Source organism: Bos indicus, chromosome 24 (assembly GCF_029378745.1).
Source record: "Bos indicus isolate NIAB-ARS_2022 breed Sahiwal x Tharparkar chromosome 24, NIAB-ARS_B.indTharparkar_mat_pri_1.0, whole genome shotgun sequence".
NCBI lineage: Eukaryota > Metazoa > Chordata > Mammalia > Artiodactyla > Bovidae > Bos > Bos indicus.
The window spans coordinates 42,704,529-42,717,241 of record NC_091783.1 but is presented as its reverse complement, the minus strand read 5'-3'; the positions used below and the strand labels follow the sequence as shown (position 1 = coordinate 42,717,241).

The following is a 12,713-nucleotide window of genomic DNA, read 5'->3' as shown; positions in this document are numbered from 1 at the left end:
AGATTTACACACAGACCCTAGAACTTTCATTACAGCTAGTGAGATAAGACAGGTACAGTATGTACCAGGGTAAATAAGAGTATAAAAGTTGAATAACATTATACAACAGTAACCTCAATCCATTTCTAAAGCATAATGTAAGATTTCACTCATCTTTATGGGGAAAAAGTAAACGACAGTTTCTTTTTCAAACTGGGATTACTTTTTGCTATTCATAATAAAATGATGTATCTTACGCACAAAACCTTATATTTTAAGGTTTTGATCTGAAAAAGTCAACACATATATGCTTTATCTAGGTAGTATCATCTTTCTAAAATTAATCTACTATCAGATAAATTCTACTCCTGTTTTTGTAGGATGTGTGTTTGTCATTTGAAAAAAAAAAAAACCAGAAGGATTTCAAAGAGATGGAATATAATCCATATGTTTTAAGTTAAACCTGAAGAAATCCTGAGATATTTGGAAAAGACTAAATTAATAGTTTTACGTTGTCAGTTTTTCACTGAGGAACTCGTTTGTGGGTCTGAAATTTCCTGATCTTTCATAAGTGCAACCACAAGTAAAAGAAGTAAACCAACCCTTCCCAGTAAAATAAAAAGAGATTAAAATTCTTCATGGATCAAAGAATGTTAGCATAAATGTAGTGAGAGATTCTTTAATAAAATCCAGAGTTATAGATTATTCAGTATCCCTCACTGCATAACTTTCAGAGAGCTAAACTTCACAGAGCTAAGTTAGTGTTCATTTTGGCCATTTTATTAAGTGCCCAGGTCCTTGGATAATAATGCCTATCAAAGTGATTTTTGGTTTAAGATCTATGAATTAAGATATGTTTTAAAAAAGACTTAGATAGAACTCGTATACCATAAAATTCACCCATTTAAGGAATGCAACTCAGTGGTTCTTAGGTTGTGTACCCATTACTACTCTCTAATTCCAGAAACCTCTCATCACCCCAAGAAGAAACCCTGCACCCATGAATACTATACATCCTTCTTTCCCTCTCCACGCATTCCTAGGCAACCCCTAATTTACCTTCTGACTCTGGTGGATTTACCTGCTCTGGGCATTTCATCCAAACAGAATTGCATGAGGTCTGTGTCTGACTTCTCTTACTCAGAGTAATGTTTTCAAGGTTCATCTACATTGTAGCCTATGTTAGGACTTCATTCCTTTTCGTGGCTGAATAATATTCCATTGTTACAATGTGGTTTTAATGTCTGATGAAAGTCACATCATTATTAAAAACTTGATAAAATACAATGTTTAAATAATGGTACTTTAGTTATGTTATTAATATGATAGGAAGCATTTATTACACGTGGCCAGATTCAGGTCTTTTTGAACTTAGTAGAAGTGTTAGCAGTATTATTTTTTACTGTTCCTGAATCAAAAATCCTTTGGGTAGGTCTTAATCAGGCATTCCCAGAGCCAGAAGGAGGGATTTTTTAACTAAGTATTTTCTGAACAACTTGCTACCTTCCCGACAATAAAAGCTGAATTTGAAGCAAAAAAGGTAGGTGTGAGAGGAAGAACATGGAAAAATTATTTGATACATTGCATGCAGATGAGATTCCATAATCCAATTATATAATGCTATATATTCTGTATATATAATGTTTTGACATCAAAATTTTATTTTCTTTCTCTTGAGTAATATCTCATACTGTAGCAATGTAGAAAATAAAATATCTCTTTGTTTTAAAAAATGATATTTCATAAGTAATAAGTTATCTTTGTCACTGAAAGTATTTAATCACAAGATATATTACAACTGATCAGATTTTTCAAACTTGAGTTTACAAATATATAGCTTGCCTGTGTCTGCAAATACTGTTTGGTGCTGAGCGATGGTGTAGACAGAACTGTGCTGGAGGGTGTCTAGATTAGGATGTGAACACATAATTTCCTCTGATCCAAAGTCTAGGTCTTTCTATTTTTATTCAAAATAGTATTTGCAACAGTTCTACAAAGGTCAAAACAAAAATGAAATGTGAAATGCTAAGACTGTATTCCATTTTTCAGATTTACAAATGAATTTACTGTATGTGGAGGAGCCTCTCCCATAAGGTATAGATAGAGACAGAAAGACATACAGGCTTAAAGCACACACACACATCATACATCACGCACACACACACACAGATCACACACATAGAGATCAGACATCACACACACACACCGCGCATACACAGATCACACACACAGCACACCTCATGCACACACAACATACACATAGATCATACACACACATTACACACCCTACACACACATGTACCACATACACACACATCACACATCTCACATGCATACCACACACACAACACACACATACACATCACACACATGTCACACCCACATACCACATACACACATCACATGCCACACACAGATCACACACACATCACACACATACACCACACATATACCACACACACACCACACATCATGCATACCTCACATATGTACACACACAGAAGCTTGTACATGTGTTTTCTCCGTCTTTCCAGGCCAGAGTCCACATTACTTAGACCCTTTGGATGGAACCTATGTTGGTGTCCTGGGCTGCCTTGCTCAGTGGTGAAAGTAGAGACCAGTCAGATCTGGCCTCTTGACATATGTCTTACTGGCCATTCCCTGCAGCACAGTCTTGGAGAGTCGACCTGCCTTTCCTAACCTCACAGCTGAATACATGGACTTCCAGACATCGTATATTCCTAGGGATCATTCTATTCACGCGCAGTGCTTTCTGCTGTTACTCTTCCCGGAGATGTGTCTTGGACATGTCCAAATCTATCACACTGTCCTTCTTTCCTTTTTGACGTCCCATATAAAAGCTCTATTCTCTTCCACCCAGGTCAATATAATAGAAATCTAACAGTAAACTTTATTCCTAACAAGTTAAATTCTACTTTGAAGCTTATTTCCACAAAAGTGGATGTTCCAATGTGAAGTTCCAGCATATTTGAGGAAGTCACCACAGAGACGGGAGATACAAAAGAATGAGTTAGAGGTGGGATGTGAGCCCCATGAGCACCTTGAGAGTGAATCTACAAAGAGAAATCACCAGTGTCTCCTAAAAACCAGCGATGCTGCAAAGCATCGGTGCAGCAGGTCTACAGAGGTTTTTTGTTCAGCTTCATGTGCAGTGTTTAAAAATCATACATTCTTGAAAAGGGATAAAAGAGGAGAGCAAACAAACTTCAGAGCTTTGCAAACTAGTTTAGTCCAAGGTTGACACAGACCAGGTTTTCAGCCTGGAGCATTTTTTAATGATCAAGTTATATAAACTCTTGAAAAACCCAGTCCCCGTGGTAATGGAAACACTGACTTTTCATTTGGGGCTGACTTCACCTTATTCGTGTTATTGTTTCTCTAGCATTTGCAGTTTCGATTACACCATCCGAGCTGTAAACACAAACTCCGCTGTTTTGATATCCCACATTTGACGTTCTGCCTTCTTTTGGCATCTGTAGATGTAAAGTAGCAAAACTTCAAATGAAAAGGCACAGAGTGCCTGTGCTGTCTGAATGCCTCCTCTGTGTGCCAGACTTTGTCAAATTAAAATGAAGGAACCCAGACATGTCCGGCTTCCCCATCTCACTCAAGTGGTCTTCAGACTCCAAACCACTGAGTGCTCATTTATACGTGTTTAATTTGGTGTTCCTAACGACTCCTCTCCCTGTCTAACACTCATATGCCCTCAACCTCGTTACGGCAAAAGCTCCCAGGATCCCCCAGGAATCTGAGCTGTGAGTCTGGTGACAACGGTAGCCTTTATAAATATCCAGCCATTGGAAGTTCTCTCCCCCAAGAGCCCTGTGAACAGCCACTGGCAGCAGTAAAGGTTGTTTCAGACCAGCCCAGTTAGTGCTTGGCGGCTGGCGGATTTGTTAAAGATGCCATTGTGCAGAAGGGGGACCTGCTGCCCCGCCCCTCCCCCTTCACTTCCAGGTAAGTGAGGAAATCGTGGGGCAGGGGTGCGGGCGGCACCTCTGTAAATTCTCCTCAGACACGTGTTGTGCAGCTTACTAAAATATTTTCATTCCATCAAAACTGGACTGTTTCAGTCATGTCCTGCCAGAGCCTGTAGAAGCAGTCTGTCTGCCTCAGTGAGGGACCTGCAGGGGTGGGGAAGCCAGGGTTGGGGGGAGATGCAGGTCCCATCTGGATGATGCAGGGGCTGTGCTGAAGCAGGCTGTTGCTTGAAAGAAATGTTTGCTGTCCGGACTGTGAAGGGAAGCTTTGCGGTGATGACGGCTACTCTGTATAGAGCCCCTCCTGTCACTGTATCCCTCTTCTAATTAATGCCTCCTTTATCCTTGTTACAAATGGGCTCCGGTATCCTTTGCATAGGGCACTCCACGCACACGGTCCCATTCAATTTAGAGCTGACCTGACCATGCAGGCTGGGTTTCAGGAGGTGAGTGGCTGCCCTCTTCCAGGCTGGATCCATCTGGAGATGGGGACCCAGCTTGTTCTTGCACAGAGGCCAGTCTGATGGCCAAGTCTTGCCTCTGCAGAGCAGAGCCACCCGTGATCTCGCTTCTCCGGGGACTTGTAGCGCCCGGTCTGCACGTGCGGCTGAGGTGGGACAAGGAGGGATGGAGGAGATGGGGAGGAGGGCGGCTTTGAGGATGGAGATGGAGAGCCCAGCTGAGAGGGTGAGTGAATGGGCGGAGCCACTGCCGTGTGAGCCAGGATCTTTTCTGATTTCTCTGTTCCTTCTTGTGGAGCCCCTTGTTTTTCACCAGCTTGGGATTAATTTCTCCACTGCACTTTCTGCATGCATGCAAGCTTAGTCACTCAGTCATGTCCAACTCTTTGCGACCCCATGGACTGTAGCCCATCAGGCCCTTCTGTCCATGGGATTCTCCAGGCAAGAATACTGGAGTGGGCTGCCATTCCCTTCTCCAGGGGATCTTGCCAACCCATGGATTGAACCCGGCTCTCCCACATTGGCAGGCGGATTCTTTACCATCTGAGCCACTGGGGAAGCCCATTGCACTTCCTAAGACTCTGGATTAGTGCAATTTCCAAGAGTTTAAGTAAGAGCTTCTGGTGTTCAGTCCACGGCTTTCTCTTCTTTGGAGATTTGTCCTTATAATGAATTGCATATTTTCTTTGCTTCATTCAGTTGCTGAGTTCATTGTTAAATCTGTTTTACCCTGAGGGTCAGACCCCTCGGATCAGCTACTTTCTTCTCCTGTGGAGGGAGGGGCACCTAGGATTCCAACTTTTCTCATCCCATGAGCTTGGAAGCCACTGACCAAGAGGTTATTCTAGGCCTCAGAGGTACTTTGTCCTGCTGCCCTTCGATCCTCAGAGCACAAGGGTCCTGATGCTGTGACCCAGCATCTGAAACCTTGGCAGGTAACGGGAACACCCAGGGCCAGTCATGGGACTGGAAGTTGGGCATCCCATCCTGATGACATGGGGTGAGCACGGAGTGTGGAGCATCCCCTCGGTGCCCTGCTTCCTGGAGCCCACGCTGGCTTGTCTCTGGAACCTCCATCCCCAGTTGGTGCTTCATAAGTCATGCTGGTCAGAGACGAAGCCTGAGGTTTACTGAGTCACCTGGCGGGTCCATCCTCCTAAAATTAAGTCCATTTCTTTATGTTCCTCTTTATGTCTTCACTGGACACAGTACTATGGAGGCAAGAGCTGATGCTTATGAAACAAGAGAGAAAATACTCAAAAGGACACTGGCCTCCGTCCTCTGAGAGCCGTTTATGTATGTATGCTGCCTGCATCCTTGTGCTCCCTGACCAGGGGTCTCTGAAGGGTGGCGTCTGGTAGTGTCATCCTCCTCTTGGCCCTGTCACACTCCTCTCCTCTGCCAGCGTCTGAAAGCAGAATCTGCCCAAAATACAACAATGAAAGCAAAAACCTGGACCAGGTTGTCAGCTCTCTCCTGGCCCTCTGCGCCAGGGTGAGGACCACTCTCTGATTTTCTCTTAAGGGAAGTAGTTTAAAAGCTTCTAGATTGTATGCGCACCTTCCGCTCGCATATATTATAAGAGGAATTAGCCTTAAGTGGTATTTCCCACAGCCCCTGGTAATGGAGGCAGATTGCTTTTTCAACTCACTGCACATGGATGAATGTGCCCACTGAGAGGAGTCTGACGTCCAGCAGCAGGGCAAAGGCCCCTCAGTCTGGGCCTGACCTGTGATCAGTAGACCTTGGTGGAGAGCATGCTGAAAGAGATCTCTGGTGACCTGATACAGATGAGTCCATGCTCCTAGAATGATGGACACAATTAGTTTTTACTGGCCAGAGCCAGCCCCAGGCGGGGGTGGTGAATAGGGGTGGGGAACGCAGTGGGGAAGAGAGACCCCATCAGGGTGAAAATCTCGCAGGCCAGGGCTGCTTGGTGTCCTGGTTCACTTGCAGTGAAGGCTGTTGAACTCTGTCTTCTTTTATCATTGATCAGCATTTCTTCCAGGACAATATCTCATTTTACAGGAGAAACATTTTTCATGAGAATTTGTATACTATCTACTATATGAGTGAACGTAGGACCTCAGGGGACTGTGGGGAAGTTGTTCTTGTCTGTGCCTGAGTTTCCTGGACTGTAAAGTGAAGGTGATGTGATCACCATCTCGCCGGGTGGCCGTGAGGTCCACAAACACGGGCCATGCACGGAGTACAGCACCTGCCCCATAGCAAGTGGTCGGTGACTATGAACTATTACTACTGCTGTTGTTAAAGTTTCTGTCATTATTAGAGGGGCAGAAATAACCCAGAACCAAATTGTACACAAATTATACACAGTCACGTGGGTGAAGCTTGGCGGAAAGGTGACAGAGATGAAATCGGATGACTTCGTTGTTTGGGGACCACTTTTCCACGGGTGGGTCCTCACCTTCTGGGCCTGTGAGTGCAGCTCCAGGGCAGGGACGCCCTCTCCCTGCCCAGCCCAACTCCCTGCCCTGGATGCACACTGTACATCTTACTCTGTAGTGGTTACCACCTCCCTTCTTTTCGGTTCATGAGGAAGTAGGAGAAAGACATGTCCACTTGAAGCCTTTTATTGCTCTCTAAAAACATCCATCAAAAAAAGTCACCTGGTGTAAAAAAAAAACTCAGATTTCCATTTGGATTTGGGGACATTGGGAGTGTAAACATGAAAGACAGAGCTGGCCTTAGAAGCAGCGAGGAGGGGAGAGGATGCGGGGTGGGTGGGTGGGTAGGCCTGATTGATACCTGGGTGTTTGGGGAGAGAGGTCCGCAGTGAATGACACCCGGGCCAGTCTCCTCAGGCCCCTCTGCTCCCACCCACACCCTCCGAGCTGGCTGCAAGATCCGGGAAATTCAAGATGACTTGGGATCGATTGTGTTTGCTTAAATAACAATTCCCCTACCCTCAATTTCATGATGCAGCATTTCTAGTGTAAATTATTTACCATAAAAGCTCTAAGGCTAGTCTGTGTGGTGTGGGAGTAAACTCAACCTCAAAATTATAGATGGGCAACATAAAGCTGTAACTGTGTGTTTCCAAACGCCTGGTGTGATGGAAGGGTAGTTCAAGGGCATCAGGGAGTACAGCTGGGCCAAGAACAGTCATGCCATTCTAGGAAGTGGTAATTGTAAAATAGTTTAGTTATTCTTTAGACTCATTGAATAGGTGTGTATTGTAGGACCTAGGCATGTGGACTCATAAATAAAAAACATTTTTCCTATAAACAATTTTGGATTCAGAAAATTCCTCTTGATTTCATGCATTGAAAATATATTTCAGGGACATAGAAGACTGGCGAAGAAGTGGCTAGTATACTTTATCTCTTATGTTCATGTTTAGAGACATTTAAACATTTCCTAAGATCCCCATTGTAGGACATGAGTATATAGTGAATAAAATACTAAAGATATTACTATTATTGTTCATTGTCGTTCAGTCGCTAAGTTATGTCCATCTCTTTGTGACTCCATGGACTGAAGCACGCCAAGTTTCCCTTTGCTGTCTCCCCAGGCTTGCTCAAACTCATGTCCATTGAGTCACTGATGCCCTCCAGCCATCTCATCCTCTGTCATCCCCTTCTGTTCCTGCCCTCAATCTTTCCCAGCATCAGGGTCTTTTCCAATGAGTTGGCTTGTCACATCAGGTGGCCACAGTATTGGAGCTGATATTACTATTAAATGTTATATTGTAGATGGATGTTATAAATATTGCATGTTGATAATTATGGTTTCAAATGCTTTTCTTTCATTACCTTGCATTGTTATTTAGTTTATCATCTCTTATTTTTAAATGGGTGATCATTCTCGAAGATCCCAAAAGCATTTAAGAAGCAGTGCAGTGGAAGATGGGTGGACAGCTGGTTTCCCAGTGTTCATATGTGGTGATTTCTTCCTCTTCCCCACTAGCCAATGGATGATAATCAAATCAAAGGACTTATGACATGTAAACCACCATGATCAGAAGTGAGTGCACATGTTTCCTCCTTTTTAGTTTTGCAGAATTTGGAGGATATTTTCCTTTTTTTTAATTTAAATTTATTTATTTTAATTGGAGGCTAATTACTTTACAATATTGTATTGCTTCTGCCACACATCAACATGAATCCACCACGGGTGTATACGTGTTCCCCTCATGTTTATTTTTTATTTACTCCTCAAAAAATATTATTGTTGTTGTTTTGTTTCTAAGTCATGTCCACTTCTTTTTGACCCGATGGACTATAGCCCTCCAGGCTCCTCTGTCCATGGGATTTTCCAGGCAAGAATAATGAAGTGGGTTGCTACTTCCTTTTCCAGTTTATCTTCCCAACCCAGGGATCAAACATGCATCTCCTGCATTGGCAAGTGGATTCTTTACTGTCTGAGCTGTATTTATTTTCTTAATTGAGAAATCCGAATGAATGTCATATTTAAATTGTAACAATGATATTATGATATCTTGCATTGTTAACTTTGAAAATGTTTCTCCATAAAGTAAGACTCTACAACTACTACAAAGAAAATTAACTTTAAATAATTCAGGTTATTTATAATCCCACAGTCTTGTCATATATTAATTTATGTGATAATTTTTTATTAAATGCCTACTGTGTACATTCATGGTAGCCTATGGACATCACTGTCCTGCCTTCACAGACCTTACAGTTCACTGGTGTGAGGTGGGGGCTAATATATGAATGACCACCACCAGCAGAGTGGGATATAGTGCTGATATTGAGGATGTAGAAAGATCAGTGGAAATATACTTAATAGGTACCTAGTCTGGCCTGGGATGGGAGACTTCCTGGAGGAAGTGATGTGGAAGTAGATACCCAAAGGTGTAGCTATTTGTCGTGACAACCATGAAAGTGCCCTTCTATCATGAAATGCATCCACCTCTATCATCTCATGAACTCTGAAGATTAGAATTGGCTCTGGGGATACATACATACTCAAGAACGTTCCTCCTATCAAGTTTTAAAAAGGAGAAGGGAGTGGCAGAGGATGAGATGGTTGGATGGCATCACTGACTCAACACACAGGAATCTGAGCAAGCTCTGGGAGATAGTGAAGGACAGGGAAGCCTGGCGTGCTGCAGTCCATGGGGTTACAGAGTCGGACATGACTTAGTGACTCAACAACAAATCCCTGGAAAATCTGTTGACTGTGAGATTCCTAACAGCCCTTAAGACAGTAACTGACTCTGTGAAGTAAAAGCCACATTTCTGTGTCTCTGCTGAGAGTCTATTGAAGAATTTCAACGAATACATATCAAATTTAATGCAAGGTCTTGCCTTGGTGCATCACATCCAGAAAACGTTAAAGGTGGTTTTTCTCATTAACTGATTATACTAGAGAACAGTAAGGAAGACATTTAACTTTTTTCTGCATTTATCTTCTGTTTTCTCAAAATAGATGGCAGTCCTTCTTGACATTGTCACAATTTGTGGAAGAAGGAAGGATAAAAACACTTAAAAATTAAGTGTGATCTGGCTTCCAAAATGTATTTTAACTTCCTTTAGCAGAAGTTCTTTATCAATTTGTGGCTTGGTATTGAGACATACACTTAGTTTATGTCTTACTCTGAAATGAAGGTGGTTGAACATGTCAATATATGGCAGTTCAGGCTGTTAGCATCTGGCTTTTGAAGTCCTCCAAAACTTACATTTTCTACTTGTATTTTGGTTTTTCAGACTTCAGAGTCTTCTCCAAAAACCACCTCAATTTTCACAATGAAAAGAAACAAAAACAGATACACTCTTGATCTATAAAAACCTAATTAAGCAAAATCAGTCATAAAGTTAAATAGTTTTTTGTTTTTTTGTTTTGTCCAACTAGATGAGCTGGTTGGACATCTCATGGGGAATGGGGGAGAGGATTGGTAAGTGCAGGTGTTAACGAGAAGTTGACAAACTGAGAGAGTTTTCAGAATCAATTTGAAGACTTCATTCTTTAGATCTGGGTGGATGTGTCACATACATAGCACCTTAGCCATACCTGCCCTGGGTTATCTCCGTGTGATCTTCCAACATGTTGGTAATGAACTTGGGCATGTGACACTTCCCTCTATCCAAACAATTAAGTCATCCAAAACATAAGTTATTATTTAAGAGCTGGCCTTTGGATAATTGAAAGCTTAGAATCCAGACAGGCTGTGAAGTCTCTGATGACATCTCTATAAGATCATTTACCCTTTCCATGGACTTGGATGCAGGTGAGCACACCATCTCACCATGAAGACTTTGAAAGCAAAACAAACGAAAACACATGTTGCATTTAAAACAGCCAAGACACTAGTTTATACTTTAAACTTTGAATCAATAGGCTAGTGAAATGAAACAACAGACATTTTACCCTTAAGGGTGAATAATCAAGGTATCTTTTTTTGGTCAACAAAATACATTCAATGCTTTCTTTCTGTGCTTCAGTTATAGATAGACATTCTTGTCAACAGTAACTGACGTTTATTTTACTCTTGGAAATATTATTTATTCTTGGCTTTGAGTCAAAGCAGTAAACAGTCTCCTTAATGATGTAATTTTAAAATTTATGATGTTTTAGTAACTATACCAGTAAACTTTATACTCGATAATATACAATCCTCATAGAGTTGGTATTTTTATTTATATTTTAAAGTCAAAGGGACCAAATTTATTTCCTAGAATATGTCTACATTTTAATGGCTATAGAACTTATTCATTTGTTAGAATTTTTTCTAATTGAAGTATAGTTGATTTACAATGTTGCTTAAAACTTATTTTAAATTATAGGCTGCCTGAAGTCCCTGAATGTGCTTCTGGGAAAAGTAGGCTTTTTGTTTCTAGTAGAGTAAAACTAAGGGGTATTATTGTAAGGATGTTGGGATTGGTCTGGAATCATGGAACTGGATCATGATAAGACTTCTCCATTGAAAACTTACCGCAGGCACCGAGTCATGTAAGACCTCGTACATGAATTCCATGAAATCATTCTGGACACTTTATTTCAATCAACAGAGAGAGGAGTAGCCCCCCCCCCCCCAGCCCACTTCCAAGGATGTCAAGAGTCTTAAAAGCACAGCTCAAGTCCATCCATCCATCCAACAAATAGTTATCTGTTGTCTGTGTGTGCCAAGCACTGTTCCAGCTGCTGGGGATGCAGCAGTGTAAACGCAAAAACAATTGAAATTGTAACCGTTATGGAGCTCGTATTCTGTAACATGGGAGATGTATAAAATAAGTAAGCTTTATAATATTCCAGCTGTAATAATGCTCCGAAGAAAATTAACCCAGAAAAGTAGAAGTGAAACATCAAGGTCAGCATGGTGGCGTTTCAGGCAGGGAGGTCACGGAGAAGCAAAGTGGACACATGGGAAAATGCAGCCGCCACCGCCCCCTGCTCAGCGCCTCTGCTTCAGGACTCCTTTGCTTCCTGTGCGCACACTCTGGATAGTTGTTCATGAGCTGAAACATTGTAGATTGAAGAGTTATTCCAACCAGTCTATCACGTCTTCCTGTGATAAGCAGGGGGTACCCTACCTTCCTGATGTTATGAGCATGTGTCCCACAGCCCTGCTCACTCTGTGACCCCTGTGGCTCCTCAGAGCACGCGACATCCTCCTTCCCAGGGTCAGGAGTGTTTGTGACCAAGAAACTCTGCCAGTCCAATCTGCTTAGTGTTGTGTGTTGTGCATTCAACCATCTCATTCTGTCGAGGCAAGGGATCCTGCTCTCATCAACAGGTGAATAGGAGGTGCTCACAATACTGTAAACCACTGTAGTCGAGCCGCTTTGCTGCTGGTGAGAAGGCAGATGTACACATTAGTGAGAGAGCAAGAGGGTACAGAAATAAATCTGCACATACATGGTCAGTTTTCAGCAGAGATGCAAAAGCAGTTTTGTGGATAAAGCACAATTGTTACTGGAAAAATGTGGGCTCCATATTTAAACCCATATTTAAATCCATTCCACTTTAAAATTCGTATGAAAAATAAGGGCTTTAACCTTTACCTTGTACCATATGTAAAAATTAACTCAAAGTGGATCATTGAAGTTAAAATGTAAAACCATAAAACTCTTTTAAAAAAATAGGATCTTTGAGGCCTTGGCTTGGACAAAAGAAATGATTTCTTAAATATGACACCAAAATAATGATTCAAAAGGGGGGGAAATGGATAAACTGAACTTACATCAAAATTAAGAACTTCTTCTCAAAATCCAATAAGATGTTAAAAAGTGAAGCCACAAATTGAAAGAACAATATTTGCAAATCACATATGTGGTAAAGGATT

General features: G+C 41.9%; 1 protein-coding gene across 4 annotated transcripts in view; it reads left to right on the top strand.

Annotated features, from left to right (window-relative positions):
* The window catches only part of PIEZO2 (piezo type mechanosensitive ion channel component 2), a 251,246-nt gene that overhangs the window by 86,415 nt on the left and 152,118 nt on the right, over positions 1–12,713 (top strand). The window lies entirely within an intron of this gene.